Source organism: Carya illinoinensis, chromosome 6 (genome assembly GCF_018687715.1).
Source record: "Carya illinoinensis cultivar Pawnee chromosome 6, C.illinoinensisPawnee_v1, whole genome shotgun sequence".
NCBI lineage: Eukaryota > Viridiplantae > Streptophyta > Magnoliopsida > Fagales > Juglandaceae > Carya > Carya illinoinensis.
This window is the reverse complement of record NC_056757.1, coordinates 14760828-14772061: the sequence shown is the minus strand read 5'-3', so window position 1 is coordinate 14772061 and position 11234 is coordinate 14760828. Positions and strand designations below refer to the sequence as shown.

At 35.9% G+C, this 11234-nt stretch overlaps 1 pseudogene; it reads left to right on the top strand.

Annotated features, from left to right (window-relative positions):
* The first annotated feature begins 4028 nt into the window (after positions 1–4028).
* Positions 4029–6670, top strand: LOC122312644 (annotated as a pseudogene).
* Positions 6671–11234: the final 4564 nt, after the last annotated feature.

Below are 11234 nucleotides of genomic sequence, written 5' to 3'. Positions count from 1 at the left end.
GTGGAGGAATTGTTCTAGAGTTTTCATAAAAGGTTTGGAGATTAATTTTCAAGAGTGATACGTGAGAAGTTGGTTCTTTTCTGCTTTGGATTTCAACTAAATGGTGAAGGGGAGTTTTCGTCCAGACTTTTCATTCTCTATTTTTATTTAATTTTAGTTTAAAGTCTATGGAATAATTTTGAAATTTTTGGCTTAGAAGTTTGGACAATTTATTTGCTGTTTACTTATTTCGTGTTATTTATTTTTCTCACTTCTTTAAGCTTTCATTTAATAGTCATTACAATTGTTATAGATTAATTTTGAGAATTTGTGATTTGAATACAAGGATGAATTCTAGAATCTTGGTTTTGCGACTTTTCAAGTTTCAGTTTGTATTTTATCAATTACTTTCTAATCTAGTTTAAACTTAAATTAGTTTTATTAATTTCTTAGTTCAATTGTGTATTAGATTGATTAAAGTTTAAATAGGACTTAAATAATTTCAGTTTCATTGTTTAATTTTTAGATTAATTAAGATTGTTTAGTTTAGTTGACTCTTTGATTGATAATTTCAATTTGTTAGTCTTTTACATTTCATTTTGACACTCAAAAATCTAAAAATATGAATCTAATCCATGACTAGTGCCCCTTTTTTATTCTTGTTGCACTCTTCCATCTATTGCACATACCATCATTTTTATTTTTCTCTTTGTGAATATTTCCACCTTTTTAAACGAGTTTGATTTTTAGGTAACTTTCCCTGAGGAGACTATCTAGGAATTTATTCCTAATTATTACACAACATCCTTCTGCACTTGGGATAGCCTTTGTGCTACTCATTGTTGAGTGAGTCACGCACGTAGTAGGCTAAAAATCTGGACAAATTTCCATCTCTTGGTTGCATCACTTTTGTTTTATCTTCACGGCTAATTTGTGCATGCATCATCACATCCTTGAAGGCTTTTTCAGGTGGAAGATGCCAGAGGATTGGTTGTCAAGTGCTAAGCTCTGAGCAGCTCAAGGAAGAGAGGGTGAAGTGAGGTTGCCGGGTGATGTCTAGTGCAAAAGCCAATCGGTTTAGCTCTATTTTGAGGGATGACTTGGGTCAAAATTCCCATGATGACTTGAAGGACTCTTGGGGATTGGAGGAAAGGGGTAAAGGGGTGGTGGCATGTGGGAATGGCGCATTTAAGAACAAGAATTCAAATAAAAATACAATGCCACTCGGTTGCTTCAACTAAGTTTCAAATGGAATTGGTTGGGGCTATGGTTCGGTTACTTGGGGGGATTTCTCACAAGGCTTGGATTGGTCCATTAGAGATGAGATGATGTGTGGTTGGTGAAAATACGATGGAAACGGCGTGGGCTAGGGAGCTGATTTGGTTGAATGCACAAGAAGGTGCACATGTGCCGATTGGTGGTGATTGTGCTTTGACATGTCTTTGCCACTCTATTGATATGTATTGGATCAAGGTTAAACTTCAAGATTACCTCCACCCTACACGCACAGCCACACCATCGTACATCATGTTTCCAGCTAATATTTGCCAATTGGATTTTAAAACAGGGATGATATAGTACTCCCTACTTTTCATGGCTTGGAAAATGAAAATCCATATGTGCACATTAGGGAGTTTGAGGAAGTAGTTGCAACTTTTCATATTCAAAATGCAACTGATGACATTGTGAGACGTAAGTTCTTTCCTTTCTCTTTGAAGGATAGAGCTAAAATTTGGCTATACTCATTGAGACCACGATCTATTGGGTCATGGAATAAGATGACTCATGTTTGCTTTAATAAATATTTTCCCTAACATAAGACCAATGTTTTAAAAAGGGAAATCTCCACCTTTGTACAAAAGGACAGTGAGACTTTGTATCAGTCTCGGGAGAGATTTAGGGAGCTATTGAGTATGTGTCCTCACCATGGGTATGAGAATTGGCGTTTAGTGAGCTATTTTTATGAGGGACTTACACCTAGAGAGCGTCAATTTGTGGAGATGATGTGTAATGGTGAGTTCTTACAAAAAGATCCTGATGAGGCCATAGAATACCTCAATGAGCTTGGTGAAAAAGATCACACTTGGACTGGACCTAGTGCCACTGAGAGTACAAATAGGTCACGACCTGCAAGAAACCTAAATGGTGGTGGAATTTACCATTTCAAGGAAGAAGATAACCTAAAGGCTAAGGTTGAGATGCTCACTAGGGAGCTAGAGGTGTTGAAGAATAAAGACTTAAAGCCAACACACGTGGCTAATCATGCAGAGTTTTTTGGACCATGTTTTGTGTGTGGCGGGGTAGATCACCTTGCCCAAGAGTGTCCCACATTTGCTGAGATGAGAGGGATGTATGATGAACAATGTAATGCCTTAGGTATGTACAAGAAGCCTTTTACACCTTTCTCTGATACCTATAATCCGGGGTGGCGTAATCATCCCAATTTTAGTTGGAAATCTGAAAAACAGTAGCCTACACAACCCTCTAGATCATATCATGTACCTTTATCTTCTAAGAGTCCTTTAGAAGACACTTTGCATAATTTTATTGAGGCACAGAATAAAACTAATCAAAAGTTTGAATCTTTGATTATGCAAGTCATTGAAGAAAACAAAGAGATAAAGAGTCATATATCCAAGATAATGAGCTCCTTGAGTGTGAATGAGCGTGGCAAGTTTCCTTCTCAAGCTCAATTCTAACCCCAAGGTCATCATATGGCACAAAAAAATTTGTAAGAGGTTAATGCCAATGTGACAAGAAGTGGTAAGTCCTTACACATCCAAACAACTGATTAACCAAAGGATGTTGAAGAGGAACAAAGCAATGATAGTACCGAGTTCCCCAAGGATGCCGAGGTAATCAAGAGTCCAATTAAGGTACCATTTCCTCAAGCTTTAAAATCTGGTATGCGAACTTTGGATCCTAGTAATGAAATCTTGGATAACCTCAGGCAGTTAAAGATTAAACTTCCTCTTTTGCATGTTATTAAACAAGTTCCTACTTACAAAAAAGTTCTTAAAGATTTGTGTAAAGTCAAGAGGAAGCACAATGTTAAGAAGACAGCATTTCTGACAGAGCAAGTTAGTTCTCTAATTGAATAGCGAATTCCTCCTAAGTACAAGGATCCTGGTTGTCCAACTATTGCATGTAATATTGGGAATCATGAGTTTGGGCAAGCCTTGCTAGATCTAGGAGCTAGTGTTAATTTGATGCCTTATTCCATTTATTTGCAGCTTGGTTTGGGTGAAATTAAGCCTACTTATGTTGTGCTTCAGTTGGCTGATTGTTCAGATAAGAAACCGAGAGGAATAGTTAAGGATGTTTTGATCCAAATTGACAAGTTTTATTATCCTGTTGATTTCTTAATTTTGGACACTCAATTAGTTGTTGAGTCTAACTCTAAGGTTCCTCTCATACTAGGTAGACCTTTCCTTGCTACGGCTAATGCACTTATAAATTGCAGGAATGGGTTGATGAAGCTATCTTTTGGAAACATGACCATAGAGGTCAACATTTTCCATATTGAGAAACAACCAACAGATGACGAGTGCCACCAAACGTACATGATTGACGCACTCATAGACAAGAGAGTTCACACAACTCATGATTTTGACCCCCTTGAGTATTTTCTTGTTAATTATGAGTTTGATTCTATTAGTAATCCATCTGATGTAGTTGATATTTGTGCTATCTTTTATAGAACTCAGAATTATGGCACTTGGTCCTGGCAACCAAAGTTTGAGGATTTGCCTGAGAAAGAGGAAAAACAAATTCCTTCAAGTGTGGAAACACCCAAAGTTGAACTGAAATCTCTGCCTAAGGGTTTAAAGCATGCTTTCCTTGGTCCAGGTGAAACATTTCCTATTATTATCTCATCTAAATTGTCTGAGTCTCAAGGTGAGAAATTAATTTGGATCCTAAGTGAGCTTAAGTCAGCCTTAGGTTGGAGCATTGCTGATATAAAAGGTGTTAGTCCCCTGGTCTGTTCTCATAAAATTAATTTAAAGGAAGGAACTAGCCCTCGTAGAGACCCCCAGCGTAGGCTTAATCCTACTATGAAAGAAGGGGTGAAGAATGAAGAACTATTAGATGCAGGAATCATATATCCTATTGCTGATAGTAAATGGGTAAGTCCTACACAGGTTGTTCCTAAGAAGTCAAGTGTTACCCTGGTGAAGAATGACCTGGGAGAGCTAGTCCCTACAAAGCTTGTGACTGGGTGGCGGATGTGCATTGATTATAGAAAATTAAATGCTACCACCTGGAAAGATCATTTTCCTCTCCCTTTTATTGATCAAATTCTTGAGCGTGTGGCTAGTCATCCTTTCTATTGTTTCTTGGATGGTTATTCTAGTTATTATCAAATTGAAATTGCATTAGACGACCAGGATAAAACAACTTTCACTTGTCCTTTCGGTACTTATGCTTTTCGTAGAATGTCATTTGGATTGTGTAATGCACCTGCTACTTTTCAACGTTGTATGATGAGTATTTTTAGTGACATGGTTGAAAATTGCATGGAAGTTTTTATGGATGACTTGACTGTTTTTTGATCTACTTTTGATGCATGCTTATTGAATTTAGAGAGGGTGTTGACTCGTTGTGAGGAGAAGAAATTGGTTTTGAATTGGGAAAAATGCCACTTTATGGTACCTTCAGGTATTGTATTAGGGCATATTATTTCTTCTAGGGGGATAGAGGTAGATCAATCTAAGATTGAATTAATCTCTAAGTTGCCTACACCTAGGACAGTAAAGGACGTGAGATCCTTTCTTGGTCATGCGGGATTTTATAGGAGGTTTATACATAATTTTTCCACCATATCTAGACCACTATGTGACCTCCTAGCTAAAGATGCCCTATTTGAGTGGACACAAGATTGTCAAGAGGCCTTTAAAATGCTAATTAGCAAGCTTACCTCAGCACCCATAATGCAGCCACCTGATTGGACTCCACCTTTTGAGATTATGTGTGATGCAAGTGATTTTGCTGTAGGTGCTGTACTTGGACAGCGAAGGGAGGGAAAGCCTTTTGTCATTTACTATGCTAGTAGAACTCTAAATAGTGCTCAAATGAATTACTCCACCACTGAAAAAGAGTTGCTAGCTATAGTGTTTGCTTTGGATAAGTTTCGTGCTTACGTGATTGGTTTTCCTATTATTATTTTTACAAATCATGCAGCCCTGAAGTACCTTCTTACAAAGAAGGATGCTAAGGCACGATTAATACGATGGATTTTACTTTTGCAAGAATATGACATCACCATCAAAGACAAGAAAGGAGTGGAGAACCTAGTGGCTGACCATCTCTCGAGGCTCACATTTGAGGACACCTTTGACTACATGCCACTCAAGGATGATTTTTCTGATGAGTATTTACTATCTATTACTTCTCTACCATGGTTTGCTCATATTGTGAATTATTTGGCTGCAGGTGAGATACCAGTGGATTGGAGCGCTTAGGATAAGAGGAAGTTCATAACTAAGGTACGTAATTTCTATTGGGATGATCCTTTTCTTTTCAAATATTGCCCTCACCAAATTTTAAAGCGTTGCATCCCTGATGAAGAGATTGCTAGCGTCTTGGAATTTTGTCACTCTCAAGCTTGCGAGGGACACTTTTCAATGAAGAAAACCGCTGCAAAAATTCTGAAGTGTGGATTTTATTGGCCCACCATATTTAAGGATGCAAACATCTATTGTTGCTCATGTGAAAAGTGTCAAAAGTTAGGAGTTATATCCCGTCATAATATGATGCCCTTAAACCCAATTTTAGTGATTGAAATTTTTGATTGTTGGGGCATTGATTTTATGGGACCATTTCCTCCTTCTTTTGGATATGAATATATTATTGTGGTAGTAGATTATGTGTCAAAATGGGTAGAGGCTGTAGCTTGTAGGAGCAATGATAATAGGACGGTAATTAAATTTCTCAAAGAGAATGTGTTATCTCGATTTGGTACGCCACGTGCTATCATTAGTGATCGGGTACATATTTTTTTGCAATCGTTCTTTTGAGGCTTTGATGAAAAAATATGGGGTGGTATATAAGATTTCTACTGCCTACCACCCCGAGACAAGTGGACAGGTAGAACTTGCAAACAGGTAAATTAAGCAAATTTTAGAAACAACGGTCAACCCAGATCGTAAGATTGGTCTTTAAGACTAGTTGATGCACTTTGGGCCTACCGTACAGCTTTCAAAACTCCCTTAGGCATGTCACCTTATAGGCTTATTTTTGGGAAGCCTTGCCACTTACCTGTGGAGCTTGAGCATCGAGCTTATTGGGCCATTAAGCATTTCAATTTTGACATGGGAGAAGCAGGTAAACTTAGAAAATTTCAGTTGACTGAGTTAGAAGAGTTGAGAAATGATGCTTATGAGAACTCTAGAATCTATAAGGCTAAAATAAAAGCATTTCATGATAAAAATATTTTGAGAAAAACGTTTAAGCCTTATCATCGAGTATTTTGATATGATTCTAGACTCCAAAAGCACCCAGGAAAACTTCGGTCAAGGTGGACTGGCCCTTTTTTAGTAAGGAATGTTTTTGTAAATGGGGCGGTAGAAATAGAAGATTCTAAGGATGGTCGGATCTTTAAAGTAAATGGTCAACGCTTTAAGTATTAATTGATAGGCAAGTTCCAGAAGTGGAATACATTCCACTTGTGGATCCAGTCTATCAACCTTGACCACACCACACAGGTATGGTTTTCTTTATTTATTTTGTTTTACTTTGTTTTATTTTTGTTTTCTCTTATTTTATTTCTTTTCCTTTTTTTTTCTGTTGTTTTCTTTGTTTTTGATTGCAGGATAATTTCATTTTGTTATTTCAGGTTACCATCTTTGGTGCTTATCGAGCTACCATCGTCACTCATCAGGTGTATTCTACCATTTTCAGTTACCCCCCATTCAATTTTCATTCTTAAACATTTAGGCAATGTTTCATTTAAGTTGGGGGGTGGTGGTGCAAATTCAGTATTTAAAATGCTTGTTGGAACTCTGTGGCATATTTTCATGTGTCAATTTTTTTTAATTTGCATCACACGTGCATCATTTTCACATGTGTACTCATTCTTATTCATAGCCATCTTCGTGAATTCACCAAACCCACCATAATCATTTTTGCTAAAACATTCACAGAACCCTTAATGCACTTATCCAAGTTTTGTGGTAAGATGGTGGTTTGACACATGTAACTAGAGAACTCTTTTGCTTAAGTATTCATGTGAGTTTGGAGAGGATTGAGAGCATACAAATGCAATAAATTGTGATAAGCGTTCATTGATCTGTTGAATTGGGCACTTCTTTTGAGAATATCATTACATGATTTGTGGTACGATAGTGGATATACTTGGGATATGACGAAGGTCAACCTAGGATTAACGTTTGAGCCTTTCAAGCTATCCCTTTCCATCATAGACCCCTAGTAGCCAACTTTGAGCCAATAAACACATGTAGCTTTTTCTTTTCATATGCCCATATCATCCATGCCTCTCCACATTGGAGTATAACCTATACACTGATTTTCTTACCCTTTTTACTTCCAAGTGTATACTAGGTGTGGAATTTTCATTTTCTTTTTTATTTTATTTTATCATTTTCAATTAAAAAATGATGAAGAAGAATAAGACGACAGAAAAAAAGAGAAGAGTACAAGCTACAAAGTGTTCAATTGAGTGAGCTCTGAGAAAAAAAAAAAAAGGAAGAAGAAGGAAAAGCATTATTATTTGATGATCTGAAAAGTTGGAGAGTACATCAAGTGAGAAGTGTGGTCTATTGAGATATTTAATAAAATTCCCTTTGTATGTACTTAGAAGTTTTTGAATCCCTTTCATCCTTTTTTTTCATATAGCCCCGAAACCAAGCCACATTTACAACCTTTTGTGTTAACCGTTATGGTCCTAAGTAAGCTGTTGGAAAGACTGGTGGAAATCTCATTTGTTAGTATCCCTGTAATAAGATCAATGTTTGCTTGTTGCTTGTACATAATTATCTAATTTTTCATGAGAGTGTGTATACACCTATTGTCAACTCCATAGAGAGAGCCCTTACACGAAACACTATTATACCTGTGAGTTATAGAGTTGAACATTTTGCTTGAGACATTCTTGATGTTGCATGTGTCAAGGTTAGTGGTAAGATGGTTATGGCTTGGAGAACACACACACACTGTATGGATTGCTATAGGTGGATTGATCTTGATGGGTTATTGGATTCCTTAAATTGTTTTGATATGTGAATTTGGAAAGTGTGACTTGATGGCCTTTATGTGTAATTTTCCTTGGTCTCCTTCATTGTTTTGACATGAAAATTGTTAGGGACTAGCAATGAGTAAGTTGGGAGGTGTGATGAGTGTGCGAAAGTGCACTCTAAATACCCTATTATTGGACTAAAATGCTAAAATATGAATAGAAATCATAGGAATTAATGTGTATTCTTAAATTAAATTTCTATTTATATTGGGATACTCTTAAGCAATTTTTTTATATTTAATTTCAGAGTTTATAAAAGAGCAAGTCAAGCCCAGTCAAATTCAAAGGAGGAAATTCATGGGGTTTGAGAGCAATTTGGAAGAAAAGAAAAAGAAAAAAAATCACAAAATGAAACCACAAGAAGTCCAAGTCCAAAATTTGCTAGGAGACATTCTGAACATACTTTAGTCTTTTGACTGTATCTTTTTACTCATATATCATATTAATGCGATTCTTGATACATTAGAAATTTATCTTAACGGGAAATAACTTTGTCTCTAATAAAGATTTCAAAATTAGAAATCTTGAAGGGCGTACGTGGCTACCAAGATAAGTCATAAAATTTAGGCATTTGTTTTATGCGGAAATTAAGAGGACATTAGGGTTTCTTTCCTACCCTATATAAGCATATCATTAGCACGAAATAAAGGAAAAGGAGGAGGCACAAGAGGCAGATCTGAAGAGAGGAGAAAATTACTTCCATGGCCACCGTTCGCTTCAATTTTCTTTGGAGATTTTTGTTGTCCACTATATTTATGGGTAACTAAATTCTCAAGTAGGGTTAGTGATGAACTTTCACATTAGATGGTATTTCTAATTTATTTTTAATTCATCTATTTGATTTTCTATTGCTAAAACTATTTTGTTTTATCATTCTCAATTCATCATTGATGTTTTCTTCTCCGAATAATCATAGAATTTATTCTATTTATGGACTCAGTCATGCTCTTTGTATTGAATGGATTAGTTCTTTGATTATGTTTGGATCAATTATTTATCTATATTGATTTAGTTTTTTGTTACAATATTGTTCCTTGAGTATATTGTCGTCATTGGATTTTCTCAATAGGGTTAGTAATTTACGTATTTTAAAAGTGGCAAATGATTTTTCAAAGGGTTACATTTGATTTAATTTTGGTTTATAAATCTATACTTTCCAATTGGAAATTTTGGGAATTGAGTTCCTAATTGAGTTATCCAATGAATTAAGAATAATTAAAATACTGGATTTGTGTAAGGGATTCCCAACGCTCTACTATTCGTCAAATTTGAGTACTTTTTTTATTAATCACTTTACTTCACTTTAATTTACATTTGAAATTAATCTTTATTCTCCATTACTTATTTAATATTTTTCTTTAGTTTTTTTGTTCTTTTTACTATTCTTTTAATTTGTTTCCATATAGAATCAACACCCCAAAGCTGTGCTACAACTACCGCGTTATTTTTTGGGCATAATCAAGGCATGTGATGATACGTGCACAAATCAGCCGTGAAGATAAAACAAAAGTGATGCAACCAAGAGATTAAAATTTGTCCAAATTTTCTACCTACTACGTGCGGCATCGTGGCATGACATCATGCCTTGTTTCTCTTTTTTATTTTCTCACAATGTCAGCTCCCACACCAATATAGCACCTTGCAACACCTGAAATGAAGAAATCATGGGGGGTTAGGGCACCATTTATCTACACAATTGATGACTCGAGTTGGAAATCTCACCACCACACTCATCTACTCCCTCAACCAATCACCAAGCCCTCCTTCAGCCAAGGCCAACGTCTCCCTCCCCCCTCTTGTAAATACCCCCCCCCCCTCCACTCCCTTATTCCTCCACACCTCGCCTCCAAGGCTTCTCTTGAGTCCTTGAGAGATTTTCTCCTCTTTGTTTGCAAAAGAGTGAAATCGAGTGAGTTGGGTGAGTGTGTTCTTCTGTGAAATGTGTTTGGGAGTTCTTGGGGCCACGAATTTTGTAAGTAAACTTGCACGAATCTTTGTTTAGTATTAGCATAATATGTTAGGTTTTAAATTATGCTATAGGAATGAATTTTGATTGAGTTTAAATGAGGTCAACATGCGAGATTTAAAATCGGCTTAATTGAGAGATATTGGTTGCATTTTAACATTTTGAGTTGAATTTCTAGTTATGGCATGTCTTGGTACAAGTATGACTCAAAAATGTCTTAGAATGTGAGTTTTGATTGTTTAATTTAAAAGTTTGACGCAAGCCATAATAGGCTTTAATTCTATCTCTTGTTGATCATTTAAAGCATTCACGATTTTGACTCGTTATGGAACTTTAATTAATTTACCTAGGCTGGAATAATGTGCTTTACTTATGGAACTTTTAATTAATTTACATAGGCTTGAATAATGTGCATCTCAAAAATCCCTGTGATTGGATAATAATGAAAATGTATGATTTGATTAAGTTTTTGGAACATCTCTTAGTGGATAAAGCTAGAAACATTATGCATGATTAAATTTAGGTGTTAAGGTCGAGCCTTGTTTAATTGGTGATTAAGGTCTTAAGTCATGCTTAACTGTTGGTATGAACGTGTATGATCTGAAATTAAGTTTTCCAATTGTCATTAAGGTATTGGAATTCGTGGCACTTGATAAAATGAGGTTACACAAACATCCATACCGGTTAATCAGTTGAAATCACACTTGGGCGTTTATGGAATGCATTTAATTTAAGCCCACGTACACCATACCATTGGTTTTCCTCGAGTCCAAGAAGTGCCACAAACTCCTCAACTTCCCATTTGACAATATTTGAGCTTCTATCATGAGTTCAGGGCATTAATATACTTGCAGATGATTAGTAACATCTAAACCATGTTTTGAGCTTAATTTTCCTTTCAATTATATCTAACATTTTTTATCTGAACTTTCTATTTAATTTTCTTATTTTTTTTCATCATTCCAAATTAGGGTAGATGTTTAACCTTGATCCAACACATATCAATAGAGTGGCAAAGACATGTCAATGCAGAAT